Source organism: Pristis pectinata, chromosome 7, assembly GCF_009764475.1.
Source record: "Pristis pectinata isolate sPriPec2 chromosome 7, sPriPec2.1.pri, whole genome shotgun sequence".
Taxonomy (NCBI): domain Eukaryota; kingdom Metazoa; phylum Chordata; class Chondrichthyes; order Rhinopristiformes; family Pristidae; genus Pristis; species Pristis pectinata.
In genome coordinates this window covers 71,953,585-71,974,865 of record NC_067411.1, presented here as the reverse complement: position 1 = coordinate 71,974,865, position 21,281 = coordinate 71,953,585, and the positions used below count along the sequence as shown (strand labels likewise).

Here is a 21,281-nt window from a genome sequence, read left to right as displayed (position 1 = left end):
CCACCTTCAAGATGGTGAAATAGAATGTTCTCCACTTGCCTGGATGTCCCAAAGGGGACATGCCAAATTTTTTCAGCCTCCTGAGGAAGTAGAGGTGCTGGTGAGCTTTCTTGGCCATGGCGTCTATGTGGTTGAACCAGGACAGGCTATTGCTGATGTTCACTCCTAGGAACTTGAAGCTCTCAACCCTCTCGACCTCAGCACCGTTGACGTAAACAGGAGCATATGCACTGCCTCCCTTCCTGAAGTCAATGACCAGCTCTTTTGTTTTGCTGACATTGAGGGAAAGGTTGTATAAAATTCATATAATTTTGATAAAGTAGTGCTGTGAATTTTTAGAAAGTTGCCTCCATGTTCTAGATCAATAATATCGTCCCAGAAAAAATTTGTTTTTAAATAGAGATATTTTGATATTATTCCACAAACACTGTCTCAATGCAATGTTTAGTTCCAACTAGCAATGACTAGGGGATGGTAAATAGCTCCAAATCAGATTGACAGGTCATTGCATCAACGGATTTTGCTTTTAATCCGCCACATTGAAAAATTGGCTGGAGGTTTGAGAAGCTTTAAATTATTTTGACTGTTTTCTGTTTTGATATACAAAGATGAAGATAGTTCCTGCTCAACAAGCTGCCAAGATTAACTTTGCTGAAATAATTTCAGTAAATAAAAATAACTTAACCACATAGCTCCTCTCATTTAAGGATAACTTAAATCATGGAAGTACTTTGCTGAGAGCAAGTATGACAAAAAATAGTTTCAACTGAAGAAAGTATTTCTACCACCCACTAACCTGTGTAAATCTACATATTTTTATTTATTTGAATTTCATGGCCACACAGAAGCAGAGCTTTTAGTGATCTCTGATACTTATGGTGGAATTTTGAAGGGTGGTTAGATAATGGAAAAGTCCTGCAGCTGAAAGGCTAGAGATGTTTAATTTTAATTAAAATGTACTAAAATTACTTAAGAAGTTGAACTCCCATCAGGAATAAAGATAAAATCTATTGTAGCCTTCAGAAGTCGCTTACCAAATATGGAATTTCTGGTTGCTTTGACTGCGGCTCTCGACTCAAGTTGTTTGGCGCTTTTGGGAAGACAGCTGGAAGCACAGTTCTCAGAAGCCATTTTACCAACTTATTTTAATTTTCTTGATCACAGATTTGTTTCAACAATGTTATGAAGCGGCAGTGCGAGTGGTGTCTCGAGATAGAGTTGAATAATAGGCACCTGAAAACAGGAGCAGGGATTTGTGATATGCAATTAACCAGTGCCGCTTCAACCTGATGAACTCAAAGCACCAAATTCACGCTGCCTCCTCAACATAATAATTTCCACATCCAACCAGCACTGATCTTGGTGTTGTTTTCATAAATACTTCGGAGGGGGGAGGGTCAACTTGGTGGGTGGCCTGCATCAGTTCAAGCTAGCCTGCACTGCTAAAAGCCAACCTCCCCTCTTAAAAGAGAGGTGCATTGTGGCTGCAGCAGGTGGCAGAAGCCATTGTGGAGGTGATTGTGATTTTCTATATGGAGAATGCGAGCACCACAGTTTTCTGCTACTCTACTCTAGGCCTTGATGCAAAAGAGGCACAGAAGCATTGTGATTGGTTATGGGACTGGTATCCAGAAACCTGGGCTCTTGATCTAGAGACATGGGCTCAAATTCTTCTTGAATTTAAAGTGATGAAGTAAAACAGGAATGAAATGCCCCCCACTCCTTTGTCCTCTCTTATTCCTATGGCTCCCTTCCTCTGCCTTGATGACCTGCCCATCTCCTCTCCTCCCCTCCCCACATCCTTTATTCCAGGGTCTGCTACCCTCTCCCACCGGATTCCTTCTTCTTCAACCCTTGGCCTCTTCTACTATCACCTCTCATCTTAGTACATCTTCTCCCCCTCCCCCACCCACCTACCTTCCTGCTCTCACCTGGACTCGCCTATCACCTAAACTCACCTACCCCTGCCTGCGTTTACTCCTCCCCCCCCCCCCCCCCCACCTTCTTATTCTGGCTTCTGCCCTCTTCCTTTCCAGTCCTGATGAAGGGTCTTAGCCAAGACATTGACTGTTTCTTTCCCTCCATGGATGCTGCCTGACCTGCTGAGTTCCTCCAGCACTTTTTGCGTATTGCTCCAGATTCCAGCATCTGCAGAATTTCTTGTGTCTCTGTCAATGAAATGCTGATATCAGTAATGATGGCCAACTGGTTCACAAAAATCCTTCAGGAAATGACATCTGTTATCCTCAGAAAAACAAAGGACTGCAGATGCTGGAATCCAGATGAAAAAAACAACAAGCTGCTGGAGGAAATCAGCAGGTCGGGCAGCATCTGTGGAGAAAAACAGATGGTCAACGTTTCAGGTCAGGACCCTTCTTCAGGACTGAAGATAGGAAAAGGGGAAGCCCAATATGTGGGGGGGGGGGAATAAACAGAGTAGTGATAGGTGGACAAAAGAGGGGAGGCAGGGTGGGCACAAGGTGGTGATAGGTAGATGCAGGTAAGAGATAGTGATGGGCAGATGCAGGGGAGGAGGGGAGAGCAGATCCACCGGGGGATGGGTCAAAGGTATGGAGGCAGGAAGCATGAGGGGAGGGGAGAGAGAGAAAACAAAATATAGGTGAGGAGAAAAAAGAGATAAGCTAGGAAAGGGAAGAAAAGAAGAGGGCATCTGTTATCCTTACCCAGTCTGGCCTAAAGGTAATATCAGACCCTTAAATCTGGCTGATTCTTAACTGCCTTATAATATGGCTTAGTAAGCTACTCAATTTAGAGACCAATCAGAGATAGACAATAAATATTACGTCTGCCTGTGGCATCCACTTCCCATGAACAAATAATTAAAAAGATGAAAGAAAATCTCCTGTATCCACAAAGGGAATGGAAGCCCTTGGACACACTCAGAAGCATGTGTGATGCAACACTTGGTCAATGCCAGAAGTTAAAGTCCTGAATGCAATGTCATAGAAAGTGCAATAAATTCACCCAGGTGAATGCATATTCAAATGCCACATTCCACTAACTCCACCACTGGCCTCGGATAGTTTCTGGTGCATGGAAGTTCATTACCCAACTCAAACAACCACGATCACTCATGACTTGTACCTAACATTGACCTGCACCATGAACACTGCTGCAATCACCATAACCACATCTCACAGCTTGCACACACACTGCCAGCTGGCCATGCAGGTACATCACCTAAACACACTGCATGACACTAAACAGATGATGCAGGAACAGAAACAGGAGTTAACCAGAGATGGATAAGCATGACTGCAGCACTGCTGGTGAGAAAGTGCTGACCATCATAACAAAGTCTGTGTTGAGTGATGGTGCTGAGATTATATAACTTGATGGTGTGTTACCTAATCTTACTTCTCACATCCCACTACTCCCTCATGTCTTCTGGTTTAGAGCTGAAGATTTTATTTTTTAAACTTATTTTTCAGGAATTTAGTGTCACCAGCATTTACTGCCCATGCCTAACTGTCTCTGAGAAGCTGCTGGCGAGCTACCTTCTTGAACTGCAGCAGTCCTTCTGGTGAAGGTGCTGCAACATGCTGTTGGGGAGAGAGTTCCAGGATTTAGACCCAGCGACTGTGAAGGAATGTCAATATGTTTCCAAGTCAGGATGGTGTGTGCAACAAATATGTTTGTTTCCTTCCCCTCTTGGTGGTAGGCATTGTAACTTTGAAGATTGCAGAAAAACAATCGCTTGATTTAAGAATCTCAATCACCAGCACAGATACTTGGAACGTAGAAGTTAGCTCAGAGCTGCCATCTGCATGTAGTGAGATGCTGGTGGACTTGGATGGCTGCAATCAGAGCAGGTGCCAGCTCTAAAATGACTTGCAACCAGGAGCTCCAGATGGCCACGGCGGACGGAGCACAGGTACTTGGCAAAGCTGTCGCCTGGTCTAGAGCTCCTGGTTGCCAGCCATTTTAATTCCCGTCCCACACTGGCCTGTCTGTCCTCGGCCTCCTCCACTGCCAGGGTGAGGCCAAATGCAAACTAGAGGAACATCACCTCATATTTCTCTCGGGTAGTCTACAACTTGATGGCACGAACATTGAGTTCTCCAGTTTCAGGTAACCTGCTCCTGCTCTGTACTTTTCTCTCTCCTCTTAGTCTACTTAGTTCCTCCTATGCACGCTCAAAACTCCCCCTCCCCAAGCCACCAATCACCCAATTTCTTTCCCCTCCTCTACACACTCCATCTGCCCATCACACACACACACTCCTCCCGCTGAGGCCCTTCCCCTACTATTCCCATCTATCCATCCCACTTCCCTTATTTGTTTCCATGCTTCACCTTTCTTTCCTATCAGATTCCATCACCTGCAGCCATTTGTCACCTCCACCTATCACCTCCCAGCCTGTCGCTATTCCCGCTCTCCCCTCCTCCATCTGGCAATCACCCCTCCTCACCTGGATCCACCTATTGCTTGCCAGCTCTTGCCCCATCTCTTCCCCTCACCTCTTTATAATGGCTATCTCCCCTCTACTCTTTTCATCCAGGTGAAGGGTCTTGACCCAAAATGTCGACTATCCATTTCCCACTACAGATGCTGCCTGACCCGCTGAGTTCATTCATGGTCTGATAGCTGATACCTCAACTTCCATTGCAACCCAAAAAGAAACCAGCCAACATCTAAATTTCCATACAAGGTCAGAGTGCTGTCAATGTGGCTATGAGTACCAGGGTCTCTGGTGGTCTTACAGCAGTTCTGCAATCCTCCTCCAATGGCCAATTGAGGCAGCATTCTCAGGAGGTAGCAGTGGCTCTCTACAGCTGCCTGCTCTCAGGATGACTGTCACTGCCATTCATCCTGCTCCCCTCCTGCTTCCTGTCAGGTGGACTGGACTGGTAAAGGTCACGTTGAGAAATTTCAGACCAAAGGTGGGTTTTTAGGATGCGAGCTTCTCGAGGTTTGTCTGCAAAACCATTTGCAGCTTCTGCATTTGGCAGCCTTTGTCCAGCAGGCTGCACCACTCAGGTGGCACAGCTTAGGAGCCTGAGCACAGATAAAAGCACACAGAATGCCTCTAAGGAAATGGTCAAAGGTGATTAGCCATATTTGTGCACAACTTAGCAATGATTTGATTTAGTCCAGAATGTTTGTTTTGTGTTGCATTCTGTTTTAGCATTGTGGCCACGCAGATGCTGTGATGCTCAGGAACAGAGGGAAATAGGAGATTGTGTTATTGGAAATTGAGTCAGGTGAATTAACCACAGGCAGTATAGCCAGAAAGGTCTGACTAGATCATGTCTTCCCTTTCCACTTTCTTCTCTTGCTCTTTCTAAACCTCCCCTTGCTCCATTGTTGTTTGCTTTTTAGCAGATGGCAAAAGATGAGTCCTCATTCAACAGACCACCGTGAATCTCAAGACCCTCTCTGCTGGGTAGTGAAGGGATAGTTCAGAGCAGGCCAGACAATGGAATCAATAATTTGCTCCACTAGATTGTGTGTGATAGCTTGGCATTTGTCATTTTACCTTGTCCACAGGTGCCTGGATTTTGGGCTGAAGTTAAGAAGAATGTCTTTATGTGATATTCCTTGCTGTGTGACGACTGCTTCATTTCAAGTGGTGTGCTGAACTGCAATACCCTTCAGTTCTAAGGAAGGACATACGTTCAATCATCAACTGATCTCTGTCTTTTTGACAGAAGCTACTTCACCTACTGAGTTTTGCATCATTCTCTATTTTTGTCTCATTTAATGTTTCTCCTCTTGGAAAAGACAAAACTTAAATGACATGATTTGTGGACAAGTTTGATAATGTGCTTTCATTAAAGTGGATTTAGAAGAAATAGGGTTTAACAGTTGCACAGTTACTCTAGGTAATGCTGAGAAGATGCCACAGCTGAGCTGTGGGTTACAGCTTGCCTGGTGACAGGGCCCCTTTCTGTGATAGTTTTCGGAAGAAGGTTACTTTGATGAGCAGAAGTCCAGATCAATCTTAGTGCTCTTTTGTGCCATATCCTGCTGCTTTGCTTTGTAATTGATATCTTGCAGGCTTGTATTTCACATTAACTTTACATCCTCCTTTTAAACTAGAATGAATTGATCTGACAGTATCTCTTTAGAAAGACATGGTATGTGAGTCATTCTGATTGGAACATAGTGCACAATCATAATGTGAATGTTATACAAGCCATAAAACAGGGTGACAGGGCACTACCAAATGCTAAATAGAACACAGAACAGGACAGCACTGGAACAGGCCCACGATGTCTGTGCTGAACACAATGGCAAGTTAAACTAAATCTCTTCTGTTCTCTTCTCACTAAATCTCTTCTCACTCTATGTTCTATATCCCTCCATTCCTTGCATTTTCATGTGGCTATCTAAAAGCCTCTTAAATGTCACTTCCACCCCTACCCCTGGCAGCCTGTTCCAGACACCTACCACTCTCTGTGTAAAAATACTATGTGAAATAGTATTGTCGCAGCCTGCTTTGGCAAGGGGGAAAAGGTCCTGGAAGCAAAACGTTGACTGGTTTCACTTTCCACATGTGCTGTTTGACTGAGCGAGTTCTTCTAGCATTTCCTTTTTTCATTTCAAATTCGAGTATTTGCAGTGTTATTTGTTTTCCAGCCACAAAAAAAGAGATTGTCAAAAGGCAGAAAGACCAGCTCTTCACAAGTGCCCAGATATAGCACGGTATTTGCTAGAATTCTTATCTAAAATCACACTCTATTATTAGTGCTCAGAATTTTATTTGCTGTGATGGTAATTTTTTGCAAACCAGGTAAGCCTCAACAGTGACTGAGTATCCTAAGTGTTGAATCAACATCCACAGTAATACATTCTCAGTAAGGGGTTGCTATGAGCCGATTAACTGCATGAACTGTGGCTAACTTTTCGCTCTCTTGGCCCTGAGAGCTTTCAAGGCCTCCTCAACTCTCAAGATGAAAAGGGCCACTCAGTTGGCTGATCAGATGCTGCACTTACTGTTGAGTGGTCAGTTGCCACTCAGTACAAATATCATTTTCAGGGTTGCATGTTTTAATTACCCAGAAATTGAAAACTGCCTGCTTTGATTCACTAAATACCAGGTTACGGTAGGCCAAGAACACTTTGAGAGCCAGCTGCAGGGGAACTCCATAGCCTTCTAAATCCAAAGAATTATACACTATTGAAAAACACTATGATGCTGGAGGAACTCAGCAGGCCAGGCAGCATCCATGGAGAAAAGCAAGTGATCAACATTTTGGATCAGGACCCTTCTTCAGGACTGAAAATAGGAAAAGGGGAAGCCCAATAAAAAGGAGGGAAAAGCAGAGCAGTGATAGGTGGACAAAAGGGGGGAGGCGCAGGGTGGTGATAGGTAGATGCAAGTAAGAGATAGTGAAAGGCAGGTGCAGGGGAGGAAGGGAGAGCAGGTCCACCAGGGGATGGGTCAAAGGTAAGGAGAGAAAAAAAGGAGGGGTAGAAAAAAGAGAGATAGGCTAGAAAAGAAGAAGCATGGTTGAGGGGTGGGGGGGTTAGTGCGGTGTGGGGATTACTTAAAGTGGGAGGATTCACTTCTAAATCCAAAGAGTTATCCACTATTGAAAAACACTATGAGGAACTCAGCAGGCCAGGCAGCATCCGTGGAGAAAAGCAGGCAGTCAACACACTATGCACTATCGTTTATACACTAGTGGATATACACTATTGGACAGGCCTTACACAAGGAAAAGACCTTCCTTTGCAAGGTGCCAAGTCTGGAGACAGAAATAGATGCAGAAAAATGCTAGAAAAACCCAGGAGAACAGGGTGCTTCTGTTGAAAGAGAAACAGAGTTACTGTTCCAGATTGAAGTCCATCACTAGAACTGGGGAAGAGAGAAAACGAGCTAGTTTTAAGCTGCACAGAAAGTGGGAGAAGGACGGATAGAATGCAGGGAATATCTCTGAAAGGGCCAGCCAGGGTTGCTGTGGAGAAAAGCTGTTGAGTTCAGTTGGAGAAAGAAAAAAACCTAGATGGGCAGCACAAGCTGTGAAATGCAGATCATAACTGTAGGAAATGCCCAGCAGATTGGAGAGTGTCTGGAATTAGTATTACAGATGGATGAGAATGGGCACATCTGATACGTGAAGAGAAAATGAGTTACATGAAATTGTTGAATTCATTATTGAAGTTGGATGGCTCCACATTCCTAGGCAGAAGATGAGGTGTTGTCCCCTAGGTTTACATTGGGCCTCCTGGAGTCTGCAGCAAAGGCTGTGTGGATGGGTTTGCATGGATTAGAAGCCCTGGAGGTGGAATGGGGAAGTGACAGGGATTGGAAGGTTCACATGATGGGATGAGCCTGCTGGGCAGAGAGGTCAGAGTTGTAATCAGTAGATGGAAAGGTCAGTCTTGGGATCAGCAGGCACAGAGTTTAGGGTTGAGACCATAAGACCACACAAAATGGGAACAGAAACAGACTGTTTGACCCCTCAAGTCTGCTCTCTCAATTCAATAAGATCATGGCTGATCCAACTTTCCTTGTCCACTTTCCCACCCTCTCCCCATAATCCTTGATTTCCTTACTAGTTAAAAATCTATCTCAGCTCTGAATATTTTAAGGATTCAGACTCCACAACTTTCCAGAGAATGGAATTCCAAAGCCTGATAACCTTTTGGGAGAAGACATTCTTCCTCAATTCAGTCTTTAATGAGCCCTTTTTTATTCTGAGACCTGGACTCTTCCATGAGGGGAAACACACAGCCAGTATCTACCCTGTCAAGCCTGCGAAGAATGTTTCAATAATCTTAGCCGTCATTCTTCTAAACTCCAATGAATCCAGACCCAACCTGTTCAACTTTTCATCATAAGACAGTCTCTTCATACCTGGGTTAATCCCAGGTGAACCTATTCTGAACTGCCTCCAAAGCAAGTATATATTTCTTTAAAAAGGGAACCAAAGCTGTGCAGAGTACTGAAGATATGTTCTCACCAATATCTTGTACAATTTAGTAAGACTTCCCCAACTATGTACCTCAAATCCCTTGAAATGAGAGCCACCTTTCTACCAGCTTTCCCAATTACCTGCTGCACCTGTGTTTCATGTTTGAAGGCCCACAAATTCCTTTGTGCTGCAGCTTTCTAATCTCTTTCTAATTAACTAATAATTTTTTTTATCATTTTTCCTTCCAATTGTAAACTTCACATTTTTTCATATTATATCCCATTGGTCATTTTTTGCTCACTCAGTTAACCTTCTAATATCTTTCTGTAAATATTTGTATCCTCCTCACAACCCGTCTCTTTTTGTATCATCCACACATTCTGCTGCAGTACACTCACTTCCTTCCTCTAAATCTTTGATATATATTGTAACCAACTGCAATTTCAGCACTGATCCCTGCGACACCCCTCTGATTACAGATTACCAAACTGAAAATCATCTTATCCCTACTTGTTGCCTCCTTCTAGTTTGCTAGTCCTCTATCTATGCTCATATATCACCTCCAACGCAATGAGCTCTTATCTTGCAAAGAAACCTTTCCTTTTGCACGTTGTTGAACATCTTATGAGGATCCAAATATATTGCATCCTGGTTCCCCTCTTTCCAATCTTGCTGATATTATCTCAAAGAACTCTAATAAATTGTCACACATGATTTCCTCTTATTTATTTTCAGTTAAATTTATAATTGTCACTGTGTATATATGTGCTTGCAAGTAATTATGTACTTTTATAATTTCAAATTGTATGTAAGTAGTTAATTGAGGGAATAAATTTAATCGATGTGCTTCATTACAGTCGTTATAGGGTTTGTCACTGTTTTAAAAAGGACAACAATGCGGTATTTTTATATGTATAACCTTTAACAACTATGCATACTATGTGGTATGACCACTGATAAATCAATATTTCAGCCACTGCTGTTCATTGAATATTTGGTTAGAAGCTCTATAACAATTACTTACCTTGCTAAATAGCAAGATAGAGAAGAATGTATGGACCTTAAGGTCACATAGTAACATAGAGATAGTGATTTGTAACCATGTTGCATGTTTATGTGTGAGTCCTATCCAATTTTAAGTGGACAGCAACTGTCAATTCGTTGTGTGCCTTAGACTGAATTTATGAGTTCAGCAAATTGATCTGAATTTGCTTAAATCATTGCAGATTCAGAATTTGAACTGTCCCCTAAGACGTTGAATTCATTTTAGCAGAGATACTTCCTTTGTTCTAAACATCCCTCTTGCACCTTCTCTCCTACAAAAAATTAACTTGCTTTTCTCTCTATCCCACTTCTGATGAAAGGTCCCGAACCTAAAATCTTAACCGTTTCTCCTTCCACAGATGCTGCCTGACCTGCTGAGTGTTTCCAGCATTTTCTGTTTTTTGTTTTAGAATCTGGTCTGTTATTTATCACCTACCTACCCAATTGCAACTTATTAATTTCTATATTCTGACTATGCTTAAAATGAAAATCTATTTTTATCTTTCAGGTGATGGCCAATAGACTTCAATTTTCTATGTATATGTTTGTTTCAGATGTCTGGTATTGTGTTTTTTCTATTTACTTGAAATACAATATTCATATATTAGTGTTTTTATTTTATGCATTTGGTGTCACTAAAAACTGTTGTCCAAGTTTGAATATGGGTGCAATAGTGAATGAAGATGTAAACAACATTTACCTTACGTTAAGGTGTTGAGACTGAGGATAGGGTTAAACCATCTGTAATGTTGTAAGACTAGCACGTGAAGGACTATTAGTCCACTGGACAAAGCTGTAGAGATAACAGTATTTCATTTATTTCCTAAATGGACTTTAATCCAGAAAATAAATAAAATATTTACAATGCATAACTATCCTACTTGGTAATGGTTAGGTACTGAAATGCCACAGCAATTTCAAGTAGAAAATGACATTCCCTTTTATCACCATTATGGAGGCCTCTTTCACCTCAATAGTACAATTCATGGCTTGTTTTTCAAGTTTCATCCTTCCTTCTCTCTACAGGCCTACTATCCTCTGAGACATTTGCGTTCCTCTTTTTCTTGTCTTTTGATCACCTCTGAATTTAATTACTTCACCATTGTTGGCTGGCTCTTCAGCTGTCAAGTCCTAAAGTTCTGTTGCTCCCTTCCAGAACCTCTCCAGCTTTCAACCTCTCCTTCTTTATTCCCTGTGGTGAGCCAGCGTTTAATGTAGGTAGTTGGAGTCCGCATGGAGGATTGAAAAGTTTTTGTCTGACTTTGGATAAAATAGGTGAGTGAAATCAAGAAGGGTAGATTGCTAAAGGATATATTGATGGAAATGCTTCCATAGAATGAAATGGATGGAGATTGGCTGCCTGCCTCCAACCTATCAGTTCTCAGATGTCCTTCCAACCAACCCCTGATCTCCAGCTCCCTCTTCAACTTCCACAATCAGTTTGTTAATCTTGATGGCTGTTGGGCAGGACACCTTTTAAATGTACTTAAAGGGCAATTGGTAATTAATGTCAATGGGGAAGCTAAGATTCCATACTTCCTGTATTTCTGTTTGAAAATCCTCACCCTACTCTCTTCATGGCCCAAGTAGATTTTGCAATTCCAGTATGAGATAACCATGTGGGTACTTCTTCAGAATCATTGCAATATTTGATCAATATTTGATAAGATGAATGGGACAAATTTCAAGACCTATTATATGCTAATATCTTGCAGATTTCTTCATTTGGTTAACCTATTGCTCACTGGACAAGATATTTTATCAGGATCATGGCAATGAGTTAAAATTGATTTCTAAGACCTATATTAATAACATCATCAATAACAGTGAAGATCTACAAAGAAAAAATGAACCCCATTTTAAGTTTAAGCTTCATACATTTGCACCTTAAAGAATTGGGCCACTCAGTGCTTGCAATCTGACTACTGCAAATTATAAAAGCAGTAACCAAAAGTTTGTTCTAGTAAGATTCCATTACATTAATTAGAGCCCAGACAAGCAAATCTCCAGAAGTGTGGGTAAATTGCTTCTTTTTGTTGAAGAATGACATGATTTGCCTGGGAAAACAGATGTTCAAAACAATGACCTTTGTTCTGAAATGGTGTGGGCCACATAACACAAATAGCAAGTTTCATATCATCCCACCCCCAAAAGGAACACAAGGATGTTTGTGGCTCACAAGGATGAAAATTCCTTAAAATCACAAACCACAGAGAGAGAAAAAAAAGGAAGGAGCAGAATCGTGCCAAAATAATTATTTCAAAATCTATTCATTGGCTGGCAAGTCACACTTACTTTAAAAAAGGTCACCTGTTAACTTCTCATTTGCCAAAATGTGTAACTTGAACTTTCATCAGAAAGGATGATCCTTCAGGAAGGTTTAAACCACATGCTTGACATCCAGATGCAATAAGATACAGGCTCAGATGTAGCTTTCCTTCTTCCTCAATGATTTTATCAGTACTGCTACAGGGTGAGGTTGAGCAGAGCCTTATCACCCATGCTAACTGTGAAATAGAAAGAACTCTTCTCTTTCCTTGGGTGAATTTGGTGCCTTGGAAGAGCAGGTCTGGAAAATTTGGTGAGGGAAAAAGAGACAAAAGGGGCAAAAAAATGGATCCTTGGGACAAAACCATGTAGCCTTAGAGATTGCAAATCGGAGCTCTGAAACAATATAAACAAATACAGGGATAATTAACCAATTTCTGTGAATAAATATTGTATTGGCTAGGAAATAGGAGGTTACAGGGATAGATGTAGATGGATTAACACTAACACATTTTGCCCCATGGCCATGTCGTGAGGTTAGATAGGAATCAGATGGCGTTTGTGGAAGGTGAACGGCCAGGAATGAACAGTGAAGACAAGATGATGGATGGATTCCTGCTCTATTTGAAAACACCTGGAAATCAATGATTTGTAGTTATTTACTAATTGGAAAATTACAAGGATTTGTCATTGCCTTTCTGAAACTTTCACATCATACTTTGTTCAGAGTCTGCCACAAGGGTTTTGAGGATAGACCCAGATTAGTGGAAATGTCTGCTCAACCTGGGGGAGATCCTCAACATGCCTCTTACAAGGCCAACAGTGCAAAAGGTAGCAGGGCTGGGGGAAGGGACTCAGAAAGCCAGATTTCTTACGTTACTGAACTATCATTTGCAACCAATGCTCCTGGTGAGGCCAGAGATCCCAAGCCATAGAAGAGCAGCAGTAGGTCACCTGTGGATCAAGGTGCAGGTCACCAAATGGTAGGAGTAGATCATTCTACAAGCCAGCTTGCTAATGTGGTCAGTTGTTGGGAATCAAGCCAGAAACTTAAGAAAGACTTGAAAATAAAATAAGACTAACAATTAACCAAAATGCAAGGAGCAACTAGCAGATTCTTTTGAGGGTGGGGGACTGCGGGGCCTACTAGCCCTCCTACAGCTCCCTGACAGTTCAGTCTGTGGATGGAATTTCAGGTCACCAAGCTATATCCCTCACGGTCAAGATTCCTGTTATCAACAAACAAGGCAAGCTTCTTCTTCCCGCTGACTCTTGTTAATTATGTTGGGATCTGTAGCACGCACATTCTGACCCTTGTCCGGATTCTGCCAGGCCTTATCCACGCAGCAAAGTTTTAAATATTTTTCCCTACACTTCTGCATTAAAAACTACCAGCAACGGCGGGATCAGAGACATGTTCAGAAGAGTCTACACCTGGCGCCATGCCAGAGCATCCACCATCCCCTGCCAATATTAGCTACATTGAGTTCCTGCTGTATGTGTTGATGGCAGCAAGCCACAGCACTGGCTTTTTCTTTTACTTCTCACCTGGTTTAATGAATGAGCTCCTTCATCAAAGCACAGAGGTCCTGGATTGCCAAGGATTAGCCATTGCTTGCATTGGTCTTGCTGCCCTGTGCGCCTGTATCTCCTGCTTAAGAGCTCTCATTTATGGCGTAAATATGATTTAATTGTTAGTGCTTTCCGGAGGAGAAGCAACAGTGGATATCAATGCAGCTGTGGTTTCCTATACGCCACAGCTCTTTAGTTATTGGACATTACTGGAATCTTTCAGAGGCAGTGGCTCTGATATTTTCAGCCTGGTGTGGGGGAGGAGCCAACAGATAGAGGCGATTTCATAACTGATTAATTGGTCTGTTCTCTACCCAACAACTCACCCACCCAACTGGACTCGGTCCTCATTTGAATCATTAAATGAATCATAAAATTACAGCACAGAACGACATTTAATTCATTGACAGATCTATGCAATTAGTCCCATACTCCTGTTCTTGTAACATATTTATCCAGTTCTCTTTTCAAAGCTGCTATTGAATTAGTTTCAACCCTGCTTTTACTCAGTGCTTCCAGTCATAACAATTTGCAGTGTCATATTCCTTTAGACAAGACTAGGTAAAGATGGCCAATTTCCTTTCCTAAAGGAATTATTTTTGGGTTGTCAAGCCAAAATCAGCTGTTTTTTTATGACAATCCACAGACATTTTTTTTATTTTTACTGATGCCAGCATTTTATTTCAGGACTTTTTAAATTAAATTCAAAATCTCAAACTGGTTGGATTCCTCATTCAATAATGTATCCAGTCCAGATACTCATGCCCAATCCATGTTGACACCCCACATTCAGGAGTGCTGCCCTGTCATAGGTCACAAGTTTCAGCTGGGACTTTAAGTCAAGGCCTGGTTTGCTTTCTTGGATCCCATGGCCCTTTTTTGAAAAGTGGAGAAGGTAGCTTCTTAACCATCACCAGCATTTGTTCCTTAACCACTAGCACTAAATATTTGTCCCTTGATCAATATCACTATTATCACATAGCTGCTTGTTGCAGCTTGCTATTCCTGTTACCTTATTAAATTAGTGCTACCAATACAATGTGAAAATCTTACTGTATCAGACTTTCAGTGATTTGAAGATGCAAAACTTTCAGTAAATGTGACCAATATATTAATTACTGTTTGTTGCCCATAACTTACTCCCCCTTTATATTGGGAATTGGGACCTCTGCTAATTCACACCTTGAGCTTACTGTTATATAGCATGTGAAATATTGTGAAATATTTCTTCAGTTCAATCGTGACGTAACTTCGTTTAGGAAAGTGGGGTGAGAATGTTTGAATTTGAGCTCTGGCTTCTTGGGAGTGACTGCACTACAATTAATTTAAAACATTTAAAATATCTGTACTTTTTATTTCAGATACATAAAACATTTTATGAAACTTCAAGAGGAGGACAATGTGGTGTTGGGAAAAAGAATATTTTCTTGTTACACACTGTGACAGAGTGTACATTCCTACTTAAGGTCAGATACATTGCAAAACCACACTTAATTATGTGTTCTTTTTTGTGAAGGAGGGAGGAATGTCATTTATAATCAACAACTCAACTGTTAATTTGTGTCTTTACACCTGGTGCTTCCTCAGAATGCAATTTCAATTGTGATAACAATTATCTAACAGACTCTTAAGCAGCAGAAGGAACATTTAACTGGTATAAGAGCCAAAAACATGTTGGTGAAAATGTTTTTTATGGAAAATGGCTGAATAACAAATAAAAGAATCTGAATTTACTAAGACGATCTTCACCAGCTGGGAATCCAGGAAACGGAGAAATGAAAGCAAACTTTTGCTGGTTGTTTAAAGATTTACAGAGTAGAAATATAATGGCACTGAGAATATATGAGCAAGGGCATAACAAATAAGATAACTGATGTGAAGGTGAATGAGTTCTGCAGATTGCAATGTTTATCTCAAGGTAGGAAAATGACACAGCACCTTCGACTGAATCAGAGGGTTTTCATCCCTTTTCAATCCACTTGGTCAGCTGTCCTCCACTGAGTGATCTGACACTGGAGGCCACCACGGAAAAAGTGGCAAAAGTATTTGCAAACCCTTCTCAGTCTCACAATAAACTAAATACATTAGCTAAAGAAACGAATGTCTTAGGATACTGCCAAGTGGCAATGCCAGCTGGATTGTAAATTATACAGACAGCATCTTGGACACTGAGTTGACCCAGTATCTGAAATTTGGGGATATTGCTGATTTAAGGAGCTCTCCCAAAGAATCCTTCTGCCAGCATCAGTGGTGTACATGCCATTGAGGTTGTTCCACCTCACTACAAAGCGTGGAAGAACGTGCATTCATTTTCCAAAATAAATTCTATATCTTTACAGAATCAAGGTTTTTTTAGCTTGAGAGAAAGAATCAGTCTGTTCCAAGTCCATCCTGTACAAACAGACTCTGTGGGAAAAGAAGCCTCAACATCAATTTCTCTATTCCAGCATCTGCAGTCCTTTGTTTCTCATCAATTTCTCTAACTTACACTAATCACTCCCCCTGTTTTTTTTCTTCCCCCCCCCCCGCCCTTTGGTTTTCCCTTATCCCTCTGGCCCCTTTACCCCTTCTCTTTCATCTCCCCCACCTTCCCAACCTGCCCCTCACCTACATCTTCCTCCCTCTGGTTCCCTGCCTCCTTCCCTTTATTCCGTGGTCTAGTGTCCTCTCCCATCAGATTCCATCTTCTTCAACACTTTGCCTCTTCCACCTATTACCTCCCAGCTTCTCACATCATCCCCACTTCCCCCCTCCCACACCTACCTACCCTCCCCCCTCATCTGTATTCACCTATCACCCTCCAGCTTATGCTCCCCTCTCCCCCCTTTTATTCTGGCTTTTGCCTTCTGTCTTTCCAGTCCTGATGAAGGGTCTCGGCCCGAAATTTTGACTGTTTATTTCCCTCCACAGATGCTCCCTGAGCTGCTGAGTTCCTCCAGCATTTCGTGTGTGTTGCTCCATCCTAAGGATATTATTTTACCTCTCAGTAGCTGTCTATGTCTCAGTTGCCAGATTCTCAGATGGTATCCAGAAGCTTTTGAATAAGGCAGACAAAAAATAGGGTATCTATAGTGTAAAGTGACAAATTCAATTAATATTTTTGTAACTGGTTGGGATAAATATGGACACAGACTCGTTGTCAGACATTGGAGAAAAAATAATGTTAAGGCCCAGGAGTAGGATTCGATGGCTAGCTGTGAGGAGCAAAGTCGTTATATATGGAACAGTACTGCACAGGAACAGGCCTTCTGTTCCACGATGTTGTGCCGAATTAACTAAATTAGTAATTAAATGCCGAACTAAACTAGTCCTTTCTGCCTAAGCAAGTTCATATCCCTCCATTCTCAGCATATTCATGTGTCTATCTTGCCCTGTATGTCTCCTTTGAACCCCCTCTCACCTTAAATGCATGCCCTCTAGCATTAGACATTTCAACCCTGGGGAAAAAGCTATGTAGACCACAGGGAGATTGGTGAGAGGTTTCTAAATAATGGCCCTTGATTCTTCAAGAAGGTGTGCCAAATGAATTTGTCCAGCATTGCTGACACTGCACCTGCCTCCTTTATGTTTACAATACCACCGGTGTCTCCAACAAACCCTCTGGCATTTTCCTGACTTCAATATACTGAAATACATGACGCATCCACGATTTGCAAGCTGCTACTGCATACTTCCCACAAGGCATCCCTGAGACTATCTATGCACACTGGTTTCTTGTGTCTTCCTAAAATAATCCTGTAACATAAATATTGGGAGCCATGGTCACTTTCCTTCATGTTTGGGGAAGTATATATGGATCAATACTTCCTATATGTTATACTTGGTTATAAAGTGTTAGTGCAATCTAGTTCTTTTCAAGTTCTCTGAGATGAATATAGCTTCTCCCATCATCTCCTACTGCTCCTTTTCTCCCAGAGTATGGATCAAATATGGGATTCCTACTGTACAGTCAATTACGCAGCATTCAGTTAATGACTCAGTCACGTTTTTGGTATAGAATGTGTTCCATATCAAAAGACTTCTTGAATGCGTAATACTTCCAGTACCTATTGTGAACCTGAATGTATAACTGAAGGTTTCCACAATATATTTGATTCTAGCAAAACACTTGATGAGTGGGTCTTGACAAACTGCTTCTTCTAAACAATGGAATGCATATGCATGCATGTGTACGAAGGCTCAGATCATGGAATCTCCTCCTGCCACTTCCAGTTATTTGCACATGATTACCACTGGGAAGACTGGTGTTTCTTTACTTTACCTTGAATCAGGATAGAAGTTATGCTGGGTGGCTTCTCAACTGGTGTGCATCAACCCTTGAGAAATTCCTTGTGTTCCAAAGAAATTGCTGATACACCCTCCCCCAATCCAGGAATTTTGAAGCTTATATTTTAAAATGAGAGGGTTAAGGTGGTATGTTGAAATGAGCAGCGGTAATAAGGCTAATGGGAAGGTCAGAATATGCAGTAAGTGATTGACTCCACTTTGACCTGTGCAGAGCAGTCACTGCAGGCATTCCTGCTATGTGTCACTCAGCTACACAATATATCACAATGCAATTAGGAAATTAGCCATGGGAAAGCAAGCATTTTTCTTCCATTCATTCCCATGCTGTATTCTTAATTTGGAAATGTTGTGCTTCCAGTCTTAGTTTTTTCCTCAAAGAAATGTAGGTAGAAGGGATTCATTTACAAAGTTTGTTCAGAATCTGCCAGTTGTTTTAAAAAAGTTACTTTCATTTAAGTATTTGGAATATAGTCAAGCTGTTTGCTGGTATTTAATACATTCTATAAATTTAGGGGCAAAAGCATGCAATTGTGATATAGTTTGAAAATGTACATTGAAATAAAACAAAACTTTATGTGTTGCTGTGTGGCCTGATGTGCTGATCAGAGCCACAATTCATGTGCCATTGTTGGGGTTGTGTGCCAAGATGTGGTCTATTTGCAATATGCCTTGGTCTCTCAGTGCACACATTGTACCATTGGAAAACAATGCTACACGCTCAGTCGCTGAGAGAAACTCACAGAAATGCCACGTTGACAGCTCTTGTTGTGTACTTCAAAAACAGTGAGAATCAGATGGGAAGTGTCTCTTTTATCTACAGTCTGTAGTCTAGCGACTGAAAATTAATTAAATATAGCTGAATGTGTTTTGATCTGGATGTCTGCCACCATATGTTAGTACTTTCACATGACTAGATTGAAAATTGTTTGATTAAAAAAAACTGAGGGCTTTTCTTTGGTATGGAAAAACAACTGTAGACACTGCATTTCTGTGGGTGCCTCAGTGGTAGGAACATGCTTCGTTGATTTCAGTGTAACAGTGGATTTGTATGGCATGGAGGTGGAGGCTTGATGCTGGCAGTAGTTTTATTTCTGGTTACCATCTGGTTTGAACTGGTATGATTGCTTTCAAGGTACTACTAAAATGTAAACTGGAAATGTAAACCTTAAGAATGTTTAGAAAAACACTCATTTTTTTCCAGCTTCTTCTGCATCATTGACAAGGATCCATTAGATTTTCGAAAGTATTTGCTTCAGGAGCAAAAATGTTCTCAAACCATGGTACCATTTCCCTGTTTCACCCGAATACTCCTTCCTATTTGGTTTTGGGCTTGGCAGAAAGTATGTTGGGGAGCTAAGGCTTCACAGTAATTTTGTAAATTGATTTCAGATTGAATATTGTGCCCGTTTCTGGACACAATGCTTTAGGAAAGGCGTTAATGTTTTGGAGAGAGTACAGAGGAGGTTTATTAGGCTGGTAGCAGAGATGAAAGTCTTCAGTTATATATAGAGTTGCAGAAACTCCACAACCCTGGGGAATCCATCCATTCTGCATCCCTTAATCACTCTTAAAGGTTGTTTCTTCTTAGAGCAGAACATGCTAAAGGGAGATTTAGTCACATGTTGAGATTTCTGGGATGTTTTGACAGAACAGATAGGGAGAAACTGTTTCCACGGAAATGGTGTTGGTAACCAGAAGGCACAGATTAAAGATAATTGGCAAAAAAAGACCAAACAGATGACGATATTTTTAATACTGTGAATTGTTATGAATTCGAATGCGTGCCTGGAGGGGTACAGAAGCAAACCACTTCCAAAAATGCATTAACTATGTACTTGAAATGGAGAAAATAGTGTGAAAAGAGCAGGGAGCTGGATTGCTTTTCAAAGAGCTGCCACAATTCAAAGGGTTAAGTGGCCTCTTTCTGTGCAATGTGATTCTACAAATTTGACAGCAATGACAGGAAAATTGTGTATCTGAATGCAAAACATTTATTTTTGCCCTTCCCTACTTTTAAACAAACAAAATGCATTTTTGGAGGATATGAGAAGCCATATTCCACAGAGCTATATTCTTGGAATTCCTTTAAGCAAGATACAACTCTTTTTCAGTGGGAAATAGATAATAAAATAAAATTGACTTCAATCTTACTAATCAAATTATGGAACAGATTAGTTTATACTTTTGTAATTTAATTAGAAAATTCTGGAAGTGGTTTCCAGATTACAGTGTTAGCATTTTGGATGAGATTGAGTGCTAAATGTCACCATTTATCTTTCGCCTTTCCCTCCATTTCCATTTTGCACTCAATGCTCAATAATTACTTCCTCAGGAAGTTCTACTGATTTTTCACAATCTCACTGTAAAGTAGTGTGGGGTATGTTTCATTATACTCTTTGTATGAACAATTGCTGCAATTTATTGGTCAAAATAATAAGTATTGCTTAATTGCACTTATATTGTTTAAAACTCACACTTAAGATTGTTGGGCAATTTAATCAGTTGTGTTTTATTTTTAATTAATATACTGTGGCTTGAATAAAAAAATTACATACAAAATGGTTGAGTTATTGATAAATATGTAAGTGTAATAACAATGCACACTGGTGGGCCAAATTTTGCTCTAAAAAGAACAACTAGATTAATACTGCTCACTGCCAATTATGTACAAAGTGGAATTAAACTTCAACCAACCACACATACATAGTTAAACTGGAAATTTGCTGTCTGATGGCCTGCTCTCTAAAATTCTTTCTTGTATCTGACACGTCTCTCTTAAATCCGTCAAGTGGTTTGAACTTCCATTTACTTCATAAATATAGACTAAACTCACCAAAAATAATAGCTAATGCGTTCTAATTCAAGTCTTTGTTTTACCCATTCGCTGATTTATGGGATGAGGACGTCACTGGCAAAGGTGCCATTGAGCAGCAGAGTGGCACAGCAGTTAGTGTTGCTGCCACACAGCTCCACCGACCAGGATTTGATCATGACCTCTTGTGCTGTCTGTGTGGAATTTGCACATTCTCCCTGTGACTTCTTAGTGTTCTGGTTTCCTCCCACATCCCAAAGACATACTGGCTGGTAGGTTACTTGGCTACTGAATTCTTCCTGTAGTGGAGGTGGATGGCTAGAGAATCAGGGAGGGATTTGATGGGCTTGTGGGAGAGAATAGGTTACAGGAAATACGTGGGGGAGTGGGACTGATTGGATTGCATTGAGACC

At 41.2% G+C, this 21,281-nt stretch overlaps 1 long non-coding RNA gene across 1 annotated transcript in view; it reads left to right on the top strand.

Moving 5' to 3' along the window:
• Positions 1 to 15,159: 15,159 nt before the first annotated feature.
• The window catches only part of LOC127572226 (uncharacterized), a 91,959-nt gene continuing 85,837 nt past the window's right edge, over positions 15,160 to 21,281 (top strand). The window contains exon 1 of the long non-coding RNA XR_007956606.1: positions 15,160 to 15,235. This is a non-coding gene — a long non-coding RNA (uncharacterized LOC127572226). The remainder of the gene's footprint in view (positions 15,236 to 21,281) is intronic.